The sequence below is a fragment of the Rhinopithecus roxellana genome, chromosome 13 (genome assembly GCF_007565055.1).
Source record: "Rhinopithecus roxellana isolate Shanxi Qingling chromosome 13, ASM756505v1, whole genome shotgun sequence".
Classification (NCBI taxonomy): Eukaryota; Metazoa; Chordata; class Mammalia; order Primates; family Cercopithecidae; genus Rhinopithecus; species Rhinopithecus roxellana.
In genome coordinates, this window is record NC_044561.1 from 122,226,209 (window position 1) to 122,245,004 (window position 18,796).

The following is an 18,796-nucleotide window of genomic DNA, read 5'->3' on the forward strand; positions in this document are numbered from 1 at the left end:
TTGAAAATCAAAGGAAGGTATGGAATGTGCCTGGCACAGTACCTGACACATGGCAGAGACCTGGACTCAGGCTCGTTGGAAGTCTGCGGATCCTGTTTTTTAAATGACAATGGGTGGGGGGGATAAGGACGGGGTTCCTAGAGGATGTTTTAACAGGGCCTGGGATACTGACAGGAAGTCAAGTCTCCAGCCTCCCCAGACTAGAGGGAGACAAAGACAGCCTCGCCCAGCACAGCCAGGGAGGGCAGGAAGCTAGGAGTGCCACACTCTGCTGGCCTAGATTGGGGCTTCCTGTCCTGGTTTCTTCACACGAGCTCTGCCACCGCTATTGTGCTGCAACAATGGGAGGCTCGGGCCACCCACTGAGGAACTGCAAACAAGCCGGTGTGAAGGCCACAATGGGCAGCTCGTGACCCGGAAAGAATGGGCAGCAGGGGCTCTGGGCCCAGCCCTCCTGCTGCCCAAGGCACGACTGGCTTTTCCAGGCAGCACCAGTGTCCCCTGCACTGGCAGGAATGGTGAAAGGGACCCTCCAGCGTGACTCTTCCTTTGTCCAAGGCTTGACAGCTTTGAAACACTCAGGTCAAAAGCAGCTCTCATCTCCAAAGCCTCCCTTAGACTCAATACTGTTCTCAGGATTTCCAGGGCTGCCTGAGAAACTCCTCCAGCCTCAGAAGCTTTGCCCGTGCCTGGACTACTTGTCCTCACATCTGCCCAAGTCCTCCTCCTCATTGTATGAATATGATGATGAAGTACGTCAAGGATACAGAAAAGAATAGAGAGAAACAACAAACACCCACAAACTCATCACTACGCAGCTTTGGCAAATCTTAACACTACACCAAATTTGCTTGAGACCATTTGCAAAAAGAAATTCACCAAGTCTGGGGGAGGCACAGACTGGAAAGGGGATGAGGAGGCTCTCGGGGGTGCTGGAAACGTTCTCTATCTTGATCTGAGCAGTGGTGACACAGGTCGCTGCATATGCAAAGCCCCAGCAGTATGCGCTTGAGATTAGTTCAGTTTACCCACAGTACCATGCAAATATCAAACCTCAATGTATTAAACAGAAAAGGCAGAAAAGAATCGTTACAGAGAGAGGTGAGCCACTGGGCACCTTCCCTCCCTGCAAGCTACTTGGAGCTGGTGCTCCTCATTCCCACACATGCCTCTGCCCACTTACCAAGCCCGTGTGCATCTATAAGCAAGAGAGAAAACTGTTTTGCATGTTCACAACATTTTTATAAGTAGCGTGCTTTCTGCAACTTGATTTTCTCACTCAACATCACATCTTCCACATTTACCCATGTTGATATGTACACCGGGCAGCATCTGCCATCCAGACCCTACCCTTACCGCACACCACATCCAGCTGCCAGTGCCTGCATCTCTGGGCCTGAAGGCCCCGCTCTCATGCACAGGGCAGGCCGGAAGTGCTGAAGAAGTAAGACTGCCTGGGAGCAGCCCTCAGTGACGGCCAGCAGGACCTGGCATGAAAAGAAAGATGAGGAAACTGAGGCACTCGATGGACACTATCTCCCCGAGTGCCTTGATGGGATTCAGCTCCGGCAGCCCCCATGGTAACCCACTTGATGACACACCCTTCTTGGCTGCCTTCTCCTCCCTGCCTCACTCCCCCACTCTCCTATTGATGCCTCCTGGGTGACCTCCCAAGTACGCTACTTGCCCTTGAAATAGTCTCGGGACGTGTTCTTTGGAGAATCCACAACAAGACAGACCTCAAGTTGTTCACTTCATTGCTTACTAGTCAAAATTACAGCATAAGGTAATCACTACCATGCTGCAGACACTTGTTTCAAGCATCCTTACTGTAAACAGTGGCGCTCAGGTATAAGTTCCTTCAGCTGTAGTCAACTGGGGTAAGTTCCTCTAGGTGATGCACAGGTTTCCTCGAGCCCAGGCGTTCAAGTTCCTCTAAGTATATACCCAGGTCTTCTGGGGCATAAGAGAAGGACCAGAGGGGCTGTTTACTCGGCTCCCGGCCTGAGTGTCTCCATGGTCCCCAGAGCTCTAGACTTAGCAGGAAGCCACATCATGATTGATTAGTGATGTCTGCCATGGATGTGGCAGGGAGAAGGTTAGAAGGATTATGAGTTTGCCATCTCCAACAAGCTCCCACTTGATGGAGAAACCAAGAGTATGAGACACTGGTCTGAGGTCAAACAGCAAATTGGTGACAAAACCCAGATTAGAACCAGGTCTCCCAATGCCAGGCTAGTCCCACCCCGGTCCCACCTAGCCTGAGCCCAGTGGTTCTCAACTTTGGGGTGATTTTGCCCCCTAGAAGACATGTGCCAATGTCTAGAGACATTTTGGGTTGTCACAACTGAGGACGGGGTGCTCCTGGCATCTAGTATGTAGAGGCCAGGGATGCTGCTAAACACCCTCCAGTGCACAGGGCAGCCCCACAAAGACACAGCTGACCGCAAACAACTGTGCCAAGGTCAAGAAATCCTTGCCTTACAAGAGGCTCTGATTAAAACCTAGAAAAAATTCAACCTCTTCCACAGCCCAAAGACTGTCTAATGTGGGCTCTTCTCACCCCACTGGCTCAGCCGCAGGCACACTGGTCTCCTTTTCATTTCTTGAACATACCAGGACCCCACCATCCAGGCCTTGGCACGTGCTGTTCTTTACCTACAGAGCTTTTCCCAAGACATTCAATTGGCAGGGGAGGTCCCTCCTCTCTGGACCCATATAAGAGAGGATCTCACCCACTACATAGCCACCTGAACCCTGTTACCCTTCATAGATGTCACCGCTATTGGCTGTGCTCTTATCAATTAAGTATGGATAGGTTTGATCATTCAGCATCGTCTCCCTCACTAAAGTATCAGCTCCCTCAGGGCAGAAGACAGTTTCCTTGGCCGTCTACGCAGTGCCTAGAACAGAGGCTGGCACACAGCCGGTGCTCAAGAGACTGGTCTGTGGAGGAAGGATAGGAGAGACGGGGAGAAACTGAGAACAGGCTCCACAAAGTAAACTGATACTGAGCTGGGAGAGGCCACTAGAAGAAGAACACCTTTTTTAACTCACTATCTACACCTTTGGGCCTTATGTGCAGGTGCTGCTCTAGGTGTTTTAATCCTCAAACTCCAGGAGGCAGGCATTGTTATCATGATGTCCATTCCACAGAGGAGCCTGAGGCCCAGCACAGTGAAGATCTTATCTAAAGCCACATAGCTGGTAAGTGAACGAGCTGGGCCTTGAACCCAGACAGTCTGAACTGGTAACGTGTCCCCAACACACCCAATCACACACCATCGGTGAGTGACTGTGGACAGTGAACCACATCAGCCTTTAAAACAGGTAGCAGCTGCCCTTAGGGGTGCCCCTGGGGAGCTACCATCTGCCTGGAACCCATGGCTGCTGTCGCCTGGGGAGGATAAATCTCTCCCTGGAGATAAAAAGGACAGAAAGAGGCCTTGAAGTCACTCCCTGAGACTGATGCCGGCAACCTGATCTGCTTGGGGAGGGGGCCCGACTGCCCCCAAGGACACCTCTGCCTTGGCTGGGGTGACCTCACCAGACATATGGTGAAACTTGAGAGGGCCAGGGGATGGGCTGGGAGCAAAGGGAAGCAATGATTTGTGAGGAGGTGGGAGGGAGCTTCAGAACACAGCAAAGACAAAGAAAAGGGGGTGCCCTGAGGACCCCATCCCCAACATGATCTGGGTGGCGGGGAGTCAGAAGTGAAGTGTCATGGAACGGCAAGGGCCTTGGAATCTGAGTGATGATAATAAAATCGCTATAGTAACAGCAGAAGGGGCTTACACAGCCTGCTGCAAGCCGCCCCACACAGCCCAGAGTCTGGGGAGCTCCCCAATTGCCCAATGACCCCTTCAAATGCCCAAATCCTATGCTCCATCCATCCAAGTTCTGGGCATTTATCCTACAGGGAAAAATAAATCTCATACGTGTCATGAAGCTTTAGCTTCAACATCTGATTTATAATTCCATCACTGGGGGTTTAGTTAAATAAATTACCATCCAGCTCAACAAGGAATGATCACGCTAAAAATAGTTTGCAGAAGTCTATTTAATAAGATGGAAAAGGGCTATTGATGTATCCTTAACTAGGAAAAAAAATCAAGTTACAGACAAGTACGTAAAATATAATCTCATCTTTGGTTAAATAAATTCTCTCTCCCTAGGCATAGAAAAATGAAGTATGGAAGGAAACACCCTAAACTGTGTAGGAATGTAGCCAAAATTACTAGCTGTCTCCCAATATCGTTCTCTTTTTCCTTTAGAAACCAGAACTCCTGATTTAAAAATAAGGACTGTATGTCCCAGCATCCCTTGCAGCTAGGTGTGGCCACACAACTAAGTTCAGGCCAGTACAGCATACATGGCGTATTATGTACGACATCTTGGAAGTATCCTTGTGGGTTGGGGGAGGAAGGGGTAGGGAATCTAGTCTGCTATTCCCTCTTCCTACTGACTGGATCACAAATGCGATGCCTGGAAGTGAAGCAGACATCTTGTACCATGAGATAGAAGCCACATGTTGGGGAAGACAGAGCAGCATTCAGTAGGCATTTATGTTCCTAGTGATGGTGCAGCCAACATATCCGCCCTGGGTCACCTATAATTACAGAAGAAGGAAATAAACTTTCATCACATTTAAGACACTGTTATTTGGGTTTTATCAAGAGCCACTGAACCTAATTCTAACTGACAGAGGGGAATTCTAAAGAATTTCCATGTTCTTCTTTCTTATTTCCCTTTCCAGATTTCTACAATGAACATGCTACTTTTTAAGCAAACGTCATTTTTAACATAAATGCATGTTTTTATTTTTCTGGAGGGAGGGGTACTAAACACACCAGGCTCTCTCTTGCCCACCCCATCACCCACCCCAATCATCAGGACCCCTGGCTTCTCCCTTCTCCTCCTTGGGCATGTGTATCCCTGTGCAGTGAAGGCAGTGCCCGCCAGTGGGCAACAGAGCAGGGGCCAGGCAAATATGAGATAGAAAGGTTTTCCTTCTGCAGAAGAGCCTCTGAGCTGCTGACCAGCCCTCCTTCTCTGTGTCAACTCTGGAAACCTGGGGACCCCCACAAGCTGGCCTGGAGCTTCCACAGCCTAGGCCAGAACACAAGAATGTCCACCACCCAGAGCCCACACCACTGCCCAGGCTGAGATTAAAACCCTCTCCACTCTGTTCCCACCTAGCATTCCTTCATCAGGTCCGTGCCAGGAGCTGAGAGCCATTGGCTCAGAACCAACTGAGGCTTTCCCAAAAGGCCCAAACTTTGGATTTGAAACATCCTCTCGAAGGATTCCACCACTGACTCATTCAGTCACAGACTCTGAGAGGACTGGGAAGAGACAGCTTTTAAAAAAAAAAAAAAAAAACAAAGTCAGACTTACTACTCCTTTACTCCCATGGCACATTTACAAAGTGCATATATGTATCAATAATTTGTGTCATTATATAGTCCATAGCACAAACATATTGCTTTGAATTGTATCTTTAACAGGCTAATGTCTTCCTGAAAGCATACAAAGAACCTACAACTGAGACCCCCTGGGAACATACCAAGGCACCACCCACCCCAGGGCCTTTGCACTTGCTGTTCCCTTTGCCTGGAAGACTCTTTCTCCAGATATCTGCAGGGCCCTGACCTCAATTAATTCCTGTATTAGTCTGTTCTCACACTGCTAATAAAGATATACCAGAGACTGGGTAATTTACAAAGAGGTTTAATTGACTCACAGTTCCACATGGCTGAGGAGGCCTCACGATCATGGCAGAAGGCAAATGAGAAGTAATGTCTTATATGGCAGCAGGCAAGAGAGTTTCTGGAGCGTTCGGAACTCCTCTTTATAAAATCATCAGATCGCGTGAGACTTATTCACTATCACGAGAACGGCACGGGAAAGACCCGCCCCCATGATTCAATTACCTCCCACCAGGTCCCTCCCATGACACATGGGAATTATGAGAGCTACAATTCAAGATGAGATTTGGGTGGGGACACAGCCAAACCATATCAATTCCCCTCTAGAATCAAATGCCAGTTCTTCTGAGGCCCTCCCCCACTGCCCCATTTGAAAGAGACACCCATTCCCCTGCACGCTCTATCTCATCCTCCTCCATCCCCACAGCACTGCCCTCCACCTGCACTGAGCTGTTTCTTCACTTATTGTTCCTCTGTCCCCTACAATGTCAGTCCCAGGAGGGTGGTGGCTTGTTTGGGCAGTGTCCACCCCCTGGGCCTAGAACCGTGCTGGACACAGAGCAGATGCTCAGTAACAATGGGTTCAACAGGTGACTGATGGTCAGCTTGTTTGTCCTGCATAACAACACCACAAGGTACGTTACTGCATTCCCTTTTTAGGAAAGAGGAAAACAAGGCATGAATCACATGACAGGCTCTGGAGTCAGCCCAGCCTCGCACCTCCGTTGCCTCATCTACAAAATCTGTGTCATGGAGCCTCACCTTGCAAGTTGCTGACACGAGGATTACATCTGACACTGCTTGTAAACCGCTTGTTGCCTCTGCCCCACGGTGGGAGCCCCCAGCTCCCAAGATCCAGCCAGGATCACAGAAGGTGCCCCATAAATCCTCAGTAAATGTCCAGTGAAGGGGTGGGCACTTTTAATTCCATGTAGCCCCTGGACCAGCTCAGACCAGGCCCCTCCCCTGGGCACATTCCTTGGACCTACAGAAATGTTGGAGGCCTTTAAAAATATGTGCACTGGCTCCAAATACAAAATGAAAACTGTATTGTCAAAATGAATAAATCTTGATTTAAATGTCTACAAAATTACCAACCAACTCTGCCCGTGGTTATGTGCACAGAGAATGCAGGGAGTATGTGCCGTGGGTACATCTTAGCAGGTCTACCATGACGGGAGCCTTGGGGTGGTTCCCCAGATGCAGCAGACCCTGAGGCAAGAAGTGGAGTACAAGTAGTTTCTGTGGGAGGTGGGAGGTGGGAGGTGGTCCCTGGAAACACCAGCAGGGAGGTGGAACCAAGAAGGGGAGGCAGCCCACGAAGGGTACGAGACCAACCAAGTTACCACCATGAGGCCCCAGACAGACTGTGTCAAATGCACACCTCAGAGCCACCCTCAGAGATTAAGGAGGCTGGGGAGTCTGTACACCGGTCCTGTCTGTCACTGGTTTAAGGGCAGTGAGGCACTCACTTCCCTGAAAGAGCAGCTCAGAGCAGACAAAGCCATCAGGCAGAGGAGCACAGGTGCTGGCAGTGGAGCGCCCATCTGGTGTGTCCTAGAGTGGTTGAGGTGTCGCAATGCAGCCTTAAAAAGAAAGAGGGTATAGGGCCCCCCGAGCATGGGGGGTGAAAGGCAGGGCTTTGCAGCACCACAGCCATACAGGCCAGGCACTCCAGCAGATGTTTTCCTAATACACACCAGGACGACCTCGCTGCCTGTGAAAACACCAAAATAATTCTGAGCTGATGGGGAAAAATCTCTACATGTACAGGGCTGAAGGTCAGCGGAGGTGGCTGTGGAACCACAGGCAGTCCCTGGTCAGACACGGAGACAGGCTTCACGTGGAGCAGACACAGGGAGCAAACAGCATTGCGTGTATCTGAGGATACGGCATCATGGGCAGGGTCAACAGCTGGGGCAAAGGCCCAGAGGCACATTCAGTCTCTCCAAGACAATCCTATTGAAAACGTCTATCCCTGCTCTGTTTTCCTCACAGCACCTGTCACCATGGACATTATGTGTGTGCATTATCAGTCTATTATCCATTTAGCCCACCTAAATCCAGGCTGCATCTGCAGGGAACCTGCACACGCTCCCCTGCAGAGGCCAAAGACATGGCCAGCATTGCACCTCCTCCTCCCATGCCCTAACTCTCAGAAGACTCCCCTGCTCTTAGAAACTCTCCCTTCTCCTTGCTAGAAGGCCACTGTTATCTCCTAAGCAAGCAGAATGTAAGAGTGGACGAGACTCAAAGGCTAGAACCAGCCACCTGGTTCAAATCCTGCCCCTGCCACCTACTGCTCTGTGACCTAGAGCCACCTACTGCTCTGTGACCTAGAGCTCTGTGAACTGAGTCCATCTCTCCGGGCCTCATCTATAACATGGATGGGGACCATAAAACTGCTGACTTCATGGACTACTGTGAGGCTGATATGAAATAATGCAGGCAGGCCAGGCGCAGTGATAATCCCAGCACTTTGGGAGGCTGAGATGGGTGGATCACCTGAGGTCAGGAGTTCGCGACCAGCCTGACCAACATAGTGAAACCCTGTCTCCACTAAAAATACAAAAATTTGCCAGGCATGGTGGCTCACATCTGTAATCCCACTTACTCAGGAGGCTGAGACAGGAGAATCATTTGAATCTGGGAGGCAGAGGTTGCAGTGCGCTGAAATCGCGCCACTGCACTCCAGCCTGGGCGACAGAGCAAGACTCCATCTCAACAAAAAAAAAAGAAAGAAAGAAAGAAAGAAAAAAAGAAATACTACAGGCAAAGCATTTAAGTGGGCTCAAATCCCAGCTCTGCTGCTTAAAAGCTGTAAGACCTGAAGTAAATTATTTATTCTCTCTGCCTCCATTTCCTCCTCTGTAACGGGACAAAATGAGTACACAGGATTACAATGAGAATTACAGAAGCTAACACACATAACCAGCACCTGAATGGTCTCTGGTGCATAGTAGGTGCTCAAAAACATTCGCTACTATTGGCCAGGCATGGTTGCTCACACCTGTAATCCTAACACTGTGGCAGGCCGAAGCAGGCTGACTGCTTGACCCCAGGAGTTCAATCAATCAACCAACATGGCAAAATCCCTTCTCTACTAAAAATAAAAAACAAAATTAAATTTAAAAATAGCCAGGTGTGGTGGCACGCAGCTGTAGTGCAAGCTGCTTGGGAGGCTGAGGTGAGAGGATCACTTCAGCCCAAGAGGCAGACGTTGCAGTGAGCCAAGATCACGCCACTGTACTTCAGCCTGAATGACAAAGTGAGGCCCTGCCTCCAAAAAAAAAAAAAAAAAAAAAGCATTGGCTATTATGATCTCTCCATCTTGAGTTTCTAGAGTGTCTGCAGGGAGTCCAAGCCCTGGTGTAGGCAGACAGAACCCACGGTGCTTCCTAAGGAAACCTGGATTGGAATCAACTTCAACTGTAGGGCTTGTACATGCACCAAGCACACTCACGTTTATCCCACATTATTTTTACTTATTGTTGTTAGTTTTTTCCATCCTGCAAACAGTTCTATTATTATAGACTGACTGCTTCCGAGTCTCCTGAGGTGAGAAGGGGAAGGCTTTATAAATTGCAGAGCCCCCCACATCCTCATTACCACCAGCGCACCCCTCCGTCCTGCCCCATCCTCTTTGCTGACTGCCAACCACATGACCTCAGCAAGTCACCGCACTTCTGAGTCAATTTCCTGGACCAAACAAAAACGGGGGGAGGAGTAGTTGTTGAGGTTTAAGTGAAATGATGCAGGTGAACACTTCGTAACTACAAAGGCTTCCTGGAAAAAGTGACAGAGAGGCTTAGCCAGGAGACGGAGGCTGGACTAGGAAAGGGGGCAGGAAGTTGCTTATGACGATATTCTAGGTCCACAAGCCCTCTCCGAGTACCAACCATCCCAGCAAGTGTTAACCAGGGCCTGCCAGGCACCAGGCACCCAGCTGGGTGCTGGAGACACAGATAAAAGCCATGACCGTGCCATGGAAGGGCTTATGCATTCTTACATTCACCTATTTAGTCAGCAAATACTTACTGCACACCTATTATGTGCCAGGCACTGTGCTAACAGCCAATGACACATCAGTGAATGAACAAATCAGACTAACTCCATATCTTCACAAAGCAGTGGCAGAGATAGACTATACACTGACTTTAAAATAAAATGGCAGGTAGGAATGATTGCTACAGAGAAACATAAAGCAGGATAAGAAAACAGAGAAGGATAGGGTGGGAAAGCTATTTCAAGGAGATGTTCAGAGAAAGCCGTTCTGAGAAGATGGCATTTGAGCAGACACAGGCAGCAAACAGCATTGTGCGTATCTGAGGACACAGCATCATGGGCAGGGTCAACAGCCGGGACAAAGCCCCCGAGGCACATTCAGTCTTTCCAAGACAATCTTATCGAAAATGTCTAACCCTGCTCTGCTTTCCTCACAGCACGTGTCACCGCGGACATTATGTGTGTTCATTATCACTCTATTATCCATCTAGCCTACCTGAATCTCACCTCCAGGAAGGCAAGGATGTTTGTCTGTCTAGGTCACTGTGGTGTCCCAGAGCCTAGGATCAGAACCAGCACACAGCAAACCCTCGAAAATGATGTGTTTAATTAATTAGTCAATCAATCATCTAGAGCAGACTACTCCCACCCCCGCCCAGCTTCTAGGCCCTGGTAAAAGGTGCCCACTTCTCACCCCACCCCGCCCCATTCCCCACCACATTGGGGGAGGAAGTTGATGTAAAAAACAAGTTGCAATAACCTGTCATGAAGAAGTCTGATGCAACAGTGGGGGAAGGCAGTGGGGGACACTGAGAGGAACCCAACGCTTTTCTTCCTGCAGCCCCTATCGAGGGGCTGGGGCCTGGCCTACAATCTTCCCTGAGTTCACCAACAACCCATCCTTCCTTCAACACAGAGATTTATGCAGAGCCTCTTCTACATGATAGGGCTACCTCATGGGTCTCAAACTGGTAACTCACAGGCATCGTTCACTTGGCCTGCAGAGGGGTTTGAGAAACTTGGGCCTAAGTTTGAATATCAGATTTCCCATTAAAATCCAAATTCCCTGCTTCTTTTGAAAAAACTGACACATGGGTCTCAAATGCCCACAGGGCTGCAGGTGCTGTAGAGCAGAGACACAGCCATCACCTTCACCCAGGACAAGTGCTCCTCAATTTCCCACCACCCAGCCTGCTGCTGCATCCTGTGAGCACCCGAATATGAGACCTCTGTCCTAGACACAGGTAAGGCAAACCTGAAACCTGCTGCTTCACCTTTACCCTCTTCCAGGGCAGACATCACTAATGGAGTGCAGATCTTTTTTCCTGCTGAGTCTTCTCCACACCGTTCAGAATTTATCTCCCTTCACTGTTGTCAGAAACGGTCTAAAATCCTTCCCATTCAAACCCCAACTTCTCCCGACTCCTTTGGGCTCCTCAGGTGTTGATTTTTTTCCTGAAGAATGGGCTCATCAGAGTGGGATTCCAGCAGAGATTCTCAACCTTGGTATCCTGACAGTTAAGCAGATAGTTCTTTGCTGTGAGGGATGTCCTGTGTATTATAAGACACTCAGCAGCTTCCCTGCCTTCTACCCTCTAGATACAAATAACAACCCTCCTCTCCTCAGTTGTGACAATCAAAAATGTCTCCAGACATTGCCCATGTCCCCTAGAGGCAAAATCATCCTTGGTTAAGAACACTGCATTACAGCAAAGCTAAGAAAATGGACTCTAGACAGAGCCAAGTATTCTGGGTTCAAATCCTGGTTTGGACATTTGCTGGCAGTGTGGCCCTAAGCAGCCTCTCTGTGCCTCAGCTTCCTTCTCTATGAAACAGGGATATAAAAATGGTACCTGACTGCTAATAGTATGAAGTTTCTTTCTATTTTTCTTTTTCTTTTTTTTTGAGACCAAGTCTCGCTCTGTCACCCAGGCTGGAGTGCAGTGGCACAATCTCAGCTCACTGCAACCTCTGCCTCCTGGGTTCAAGCGATTCTTCTGCCTCAACCTCCCAAGTAGCTGGGATTACAGGCACTTGCCTCCACACCTGGCTAATCTTTGTATTTTTAGTAGAGAAAGGGTTTCACTATGTTCGCCAGGCTGGTCTCGAACTCCTGACTCAGGTGATGCACCTGCCTTGGCCTCCCACAGTGCTGGGATTACAGGCGTAAGCCATCGTGGCCAGTCGATATAAAGGTTCTTTCTGAGGTGATGAAATGGTCCTAAAATTAGATGGTGGTACAACTCTATGAATATACCTAAAACCATTCAACTGTACACTTCAAATGGGTAAACTGTATAGTGGTACCTGAATTATATCTCACACTATTACACCAAAAGAAGAAAAAAAGATAGATACCTGCATCACAGAAGCATGGTGAGAATTTGATGGGTTAGGATAAAGGACACTAGGAAGCACTGTACGAACCGTAGCCCTTATCCTCAGCACCAGCCCTCGCCCATCTGGGGCCTGCAAGGGCGTGTGGCTGGAAGGAAAAGCCTCAAGTGACGGAGACAGTGGTGGCTGGGAACAGGCCCTGCTTTGGGTGGCATTTCCCGCCGGAATGTCCTGGACAAAGAGAACCAAGTCACTCGGGGCCCCAGGATGCAGGGCGGGGTAGCTGGACGTCCTGGGGTCCCTGGGCCTGTCTGCAACAGGACAATGAGTGGAATGCGGTCTCCTCTCTGTGGGGCTGACACTTGACATCTGAAGACAATGACTTTCAAGAGGTTTTGTTTTTTCCTCAGTCCAACTATTTTGTTTCCATCTTCCCAAACAATTGTTCCTGGGGCTGGAGGGTGAGCAGTCCCCCGCTTAGCTGGTGAAGGATTGTATTTGCAGAGTCAGGAAACAATGCACAAAAGTGAGAGAATGTAAAAATAGTGGCATTCAGGGCCTGGGCCTGGGGGAGGGAAGTGCAGCCATGGAGGTTTCCTCCCATTGATTTTTCCCAGCGCCTGCTCGGGCCCCAGGGAGGGAATTCTGGCAACAGAAGGGCCAGTCTTAGGAGTACAGACACTTGCTGCTTGGCTGCAGCTTAGGGACTTCAGTTTAGGGCATGTCAACTATGTACCCAATGCTTCCCACAATTGCCTCATCCTAGACAATCTCATCTCCATTTTACAAAAAAGGAGTCGGAGGCTCTCAGTGGCTGACGCGGCAGCCTCAGAGCATGCAGCTAAGCAGACAAAGTTGGCCTCTGACCTCGAGGCCATCAGAGTCCAGGCTCTGACTTTCTGCCACATCCACTCTGACCCTCTTTTGCCATCTCAGCTTCGCTGACCACCCACTCACTTCCCACTAGTGATGGGGCCACATCATTGAAGTTGTGACCCCCAAGCTCCACAAGGGAAGAAACCTCTGTCCCTGGGGCCCAATACAGTGCCAGGCCTTCTAGTCCCACGTGAAAGGACGGAGAACTTGCACGACAGAAGGGACCCAGAGCTTGCAGACATCAAAGGACTCTCAGAGAGGCCCCAACAGCCCTTGACCACTGTGGTGGGCCGAACAATAATCCCTCAAAGATGTCTACATCCCAATCCACGGAACCTGTGAATACATCACCTTCCATGGCAAAAGGGACTCCACAGACGTGATTAAGGTAGGGATCTTGGAATGGGGGGGATTATCCTGGGCTACTGAGGTAGACCCAACATAATCACAAGGATCCTTAAAAGGAAAAGAGGGGCTGGGTGCAGTGGCTCAAACCTGTAATCCCAGCACTTTGGGAGGCCGAGGTGGGTGGATCACTTGAGGTCAGGATTTTGAGACCAGCCTGGCCAACAAAGCAAAACCCCATCTCTAGTAAAAATTTTAAAATTAGCCAGACGTGGTGGTGCACACCTGTGGTCCCAGCTCATGGAAGGCTGAGGCATGAAAATTGCTTGAACACGGAAAGCAGAGGTTGCAGGGAGCCGAGAGAGCGCCACTGTACTCCAACCTGGGAGACAGAGTGAGACTCTGTCTCAAAAAAAAATAGAAAAAGTGGGAGGTAGGAGAGTGAGTGTCAGGGGTCACAGGAAGACTGGAAGATGCTATGCTGCTGGCTGGGAGATGGACGAGGCCACAAGTCAAGGAATGCAGGGGACTCTGGAAGCCAGAAAAGGCAAGGAAACGGATTCTCCCCAGATCCCCCAGAAGGAGCACAGCCCTGCCGGCACCTTGATTTCAGCCCCGTAAGACCCAGTTCAGACTTCTGACCTCCAGAAGTGTAAGATAATAAATCTGTGCTGTTTAAAGCCACCAAATATGTGGCGATTTATTACAGAAGTCACAAGAAACTAATAGGACTGCTAGCTTGAAACATGTACACGAAAAAAACCAAACCTGTCGTATCTCCATTAATCATGGCCAAGCACAATCCTAATATTCTGTTATTATGATTACTACAAAACAGATGTTATCATAAAGTCTAGCTATACATTTCATACATTGGCATATGTTTAGTAAGCTGCAAAATGCTTTCTTCCCCCACCCACAAGTCTCTACAAACAAATATTCATTAAGGACAAATGGTCTAATAACAGTAATTACTATAATAATTACAGCAACATCAAGTATCTTTCACTATTCAGATCTATTCAGTTCCTGAGTTTAGAAAGCAAGAAGCCATTTAGAAAGATCAGAGAAGGGAAACCTTGGGATACTAAGTTGTCAGAACTAGATAATGCCTGTATTTCCAATGGAGCGTGGACACGACAACCAGCCACAACACATATTAAGTGCTTACTGCATGCCAATACCACACATATAGGAGGAAGCGACTCCTACATCCCCATTTCACAGACAAGGAACAGAGTTATTTGCTCCAAGTCATGCAGAGAAGGAGGACGGAGCCAGATCTAAGTGCAGGCCCCAATGGCTTCAGAGCCAAGTCTCTTTCCCACGGGACTATACTGCTTCTTCAGTTCAAAAATTGGGAGAATTGAATTAGGGGAAGGAGAAGAGCGTAGCCTCGTGGGAAGACCAGGAGTTGGGAGGCCTAGATCAGGGTTCCCAACCCCTGGGCAGTGGGCTGTTAGGAACCGGGCCGCACAGCAGGACGTGAGCAGCCAGCAAGAAGCAAAGCTTCATCTGTATTTACAGCCACTCCCCATTGCCCACATGACCACCTAAGCTCCGCCTCCTGTCACATCAGCAGCAGCATCAGATTCTCATAGAAGCACAAACCCTACTGCAAACTACCCAGGCCAGGGATCTAGGTTGTGCCCTCCTTATGAGAATCTAATGCCTGATGATCTGTCACTGTCTCCCATCACCCCCAGATGGGAGTGTCTAGTTGCAGGAAAACAAGCTCAGGGTTCCCACCGGTTCTACATGGTAGTGAGTTGAATAATTATTTCATTATATGTTACAACGTAATAATGATAGAAACAAAGTAACACAATAAATGTAATGAGCTTGAATCATCCTGAAATCATCCCTTCCCCAACCCTAGGTCCGTGGGAAAAAAATGTCTTCCTTGAAACCAGTCCCTGGTGCCAAAACGGCTGGGGACCCCTGGCCTAGATCACTTAGGCATCCCTGGGTGGAGTGACACCAAGGGATCATCACAAAATGCAAATGTGGTCACCCACTGCCCTGCCCAGCCCATCAGCCGCTTCCCACTTCTCTGAGAACCCCCTCCAGAAGGGCTCTGCAGGACCTGACCTCAGCCCCCACCAAGCTGTGCTGCAGCCAGCCCAGCCTCCAGGCTCCTCAGCTGTTCCCCAAACACACCCAGCTTGCTCCTGCCCCTAGGCCTCGGCACAGGTGCTCCCTCCACCTGCAATACTCATCTCCCTCCTGCCAAGTGCTTCAAGTCTCACATTCCCTGCCCTCCCCAGTGAGGTCCAAGGTCAGTCAGGGCCCAGGAAACCCATGCATAGGCTCCCATACTTAGTGCCACCATGGCTATAACTAACCATGTGATGATTCAATTAACAGCAGGCTTGCCCACCAGCCTGAGACCTCTCAGAGGCCCCACTTAGTCCCAGTTTCCATCTTCTTTCATATATGCTCATTTCTGGAGAGTGACTGGATGGATGGGTAGACGGAGGGAGACCCCTTTCTCTGGGGCAAGTTCCTCACCTGTAAAATAGACACTGTGTAATAACACTGCCAGCTTCATGGATTACCATAAAGAGTAATCCATGAAATGCTACACACTAGCTGGATGATTTCGGATGACTGAGTCCGCCTCTCTGGGCCTCAGTTTCCCCATCTGCACAGTGCCCACCACTCAGGACCTGCTGACCTGGTTGCCAAATGTAGCCCTGCCACAGACTCTGTGGGACCCTGAGGAAGCTGCTCCCACACTCTGTTCCCTCTTCCGTGAAACAGGGAACAGTGGTCAGATGAGAGGATCTCAAAGGACTCCCCAGCTCTGGGGCTAGGGGGTCAGGCCCACACATTCTAACCACCTCGACGCCCTGCCTTCCAGCCAGACCAGTGACAGTCAGCCACACCACAGACAGGCCACCAGGGATTCTGCAAGGGAGTCTTTCCATGGCTCCTTCCCTGGGGGACCTGACTATGGGACAGAGCCCCCAAGGAGGGAGGGGAGATGATGGGACCAGAGACGCAAGGAGAAGCCCCCTCAAATGCGGGCCCCAAAGAGGGGATGGCTGAGAGCTGGAAGGTGGAGGTTCTGGTGTCACACAGAGCTGGTTCAAGTCCCCACCTGTCAGCGGGGGAGGGAACGCGGGCCTCTGAACCTCAGTTTCCACCTAACTCAGAGGAGGAAACAGATAACGAACCCCAACTTCAGAGTCACACCAGAGTGAAATGCCAACACTTATGTTACCATCACTGATGGGGCTCTTATCTGTCAGTGCATCGAGATAAAAGAACCCCCTCCAACATACAGACCACACTGTACTTTCCCGACATTTCCCCAGAGTCATGTGTCTCACTCCACTGCAACCCCACTGCCTAATCTGCCCTTCCTAGGTCACCCCAGGCTCTTTCCTACCTCAGGTACTTTGCACGTGCTGTCCCCCGTCCCTCATCGTCACCGCACAGGATGCTCAAATATCACTTCCATGGAGAGCCTCCCCTGACCATCCTGGCTGAAGCGGCCTCCAGCAAGCTGCAAATCACTCCCAAGTCACCCACTACCTCAACAATCTGCTTTAATTCCCTGTAACGCAGGTAACACAAAGAGTTCTTTTGTGCATTTCACTAATTTAGAGTCCTCCTCTCCGTGCACTGCCAGCTCCATGAGGGCGGGGATCTCTGGCTGCTTGGTTCCTGCTGAATCCACAGCATGGGTTGAGGTAGACACAAGATGCTGAATGAATACTGGTTAAGAGGGGAAAGGAGAGGGAGTTCCATAAGCCTCCAAGCTTCCATTTCTACATCTGTAACACAGGATAAGAGCCTCTATCTCTCAGGGTTCTTTTGAGGATTCAAGGAAACATTACACAAAACATAAAGTGCTTAGCACAGAGAATGGCACACAATAAAAAGTCAAATTTTAAAAATCACCGTGTCCATCAACCGGAGAATGGATGAACAAATGGTGGCGTCTTCACACAACAGAACATGATTCCACAATCAAAAGAAAATTGCTAACACACACAGCAATCTGGACGCATGTCGAAAACATGGTCCAAGGGAAAGAAGTCAGACACAAAAGGGTATAGCAACCTGTGGGATTCCACATCTACAAAGTCCCAAGACTGGCAAGACCCTTCTTTGATGACAGAGGTCAGAAAAGTCCTCACTCGGCCAGGCGTGGTGGCTCACGCCTGTAATACCAGCACTTTGAGAGGCCGAGGTGGGCGATCACTTGAGCTCAGGAGTTCGAGACCAGCCTGGCCAACATGATGAAACCCTGTCTCTGCTAAAAATACAAAAATTAGCCAGGTGTGGTCGCTACTCAGGAGGCTGAGGCAGGAGAATGGCTTGAACCCAGGAGACAGAGGTTGCAGTGAGCTGAGATCGTGCCACTGCACTCCAGCCTGGGTGACAAAGTGAGACTCAGTCTCAAAAAAAAAAAAAAAGAAAAGTCGTCACTCAAGGCTGGATAATGACTGGCAAGGGGCTCAAGGTGACTCTGGAAGCAAAGAATGTTCTAGACAGGCCGGGCGCGGTGGCTCACGTCTGTAATCCCAGCACTTTGGGAGGCCGAGGCGGGCGGATCATGAGGTCAGAAGATCGAGACCACCCTGGCTAACACGGTGAAACCCCGTCTCTACTAAAAATACAAAAAATTACCCGGGTGTGGTGGCGGGCGCCTGTAGTCCCAGTTATTCAGGAGGCTGGGGCAGGAGAATGGCATGAACCTGGGAGGCGGAGCTTGCAGTGAGCCGAGATAGTGCCACCGCACTCCAGCCTCGGCAAAAGAGTGAGACTCCGTCTCAAAAAAAAAAGATGTTCTAGATCTTCACCTGGTGGTGATGCATAGGTAATCACTAATGGAGCTGTGCACTTAAGCTTGTACACTTCATTGTTTGTAACTCTACTGCAACAGAAACTATTCCCATTTTTCTTCAGCAAAGGGTTTAAAAGGAGATTGTCACCGTCCACCCTGGTTTGTCTACTGTCCACGCATGGGTTGTTCCGGCTCAAGCCCTGAGGGTCAATACATCATTCTGGCTTCAGGCAAAGGCAGACCCCATCCCCATTCCTTCTACAACCGTACATCCACGAAGCCCTGGCTTCTGTGAGGTCCGCTGCCAAAGAGACGAGCCACCCTCCACATACGCACCCTCGCTGCCTCCCAACCCTGCTTCTGAGAAGATTCGGCAACAGGAAGCCTGTGTCTGCTCTCAGGTTCTGAAGCAAAGAGCAAAGAGGCCGGGAGTGGTGGTGCGGGGGAGGGGAGGCGGGGGGCTCCCCCATTGAATGAGACATGCCTCAAATCCTGAGAGGATCCTCTCCGGGTGTGTGACAGGTGTCCCCCGCCCACCACAGGCACAGGGACATCCACAAACATCTGCTCTGCAGTCATCAATGAGGCATCTCTAGGAGCCCCAGCACCCACCAGGCATGGGGCTGGCCTCATACTTCAAAGAGCCTTTGCATGTTGCCTTTCTGCTTAAAACCCTCCAACAGAGCCTGTGCTGTCAGAATGAGCTCACACGCTGTGACCTCACCTC

The 18,796-nt window shown here is 49.9% G+C and overlaps 1 protein-coding gene and 1 long non-coding RNA gene across 2 annotated transcripts in view; both read right to left on the reverse strand.

Annotated features, from left to right (window-relative positions):
- The window catches only part of PREX1 (phosphatidylinositol-3,4,5-trisphosphate dependent Rac exchange factor 1), a 207,831-nt gene that overhangs the window by 129,702 nt on the left and 59,333 nt on the right, over nucleotides 1-18,796 (reverse strand). The window lies entirely within an intron of this gene.
- LOC115892802 lies at nucleotides 4,035-5,780 on the reverse strand. Its single transcript, XR_004052719.1, has 3 exons — nucleotides 5,744-5,780; nucleotides 5,196-5,359; nucleotides 4,035-4,609 (listed from the first exon to the last, which is right to left on the reverse strand). It is a non-coding gene; the product is annotated as an uncharacterized LOC115892802 (long non-coding RNA).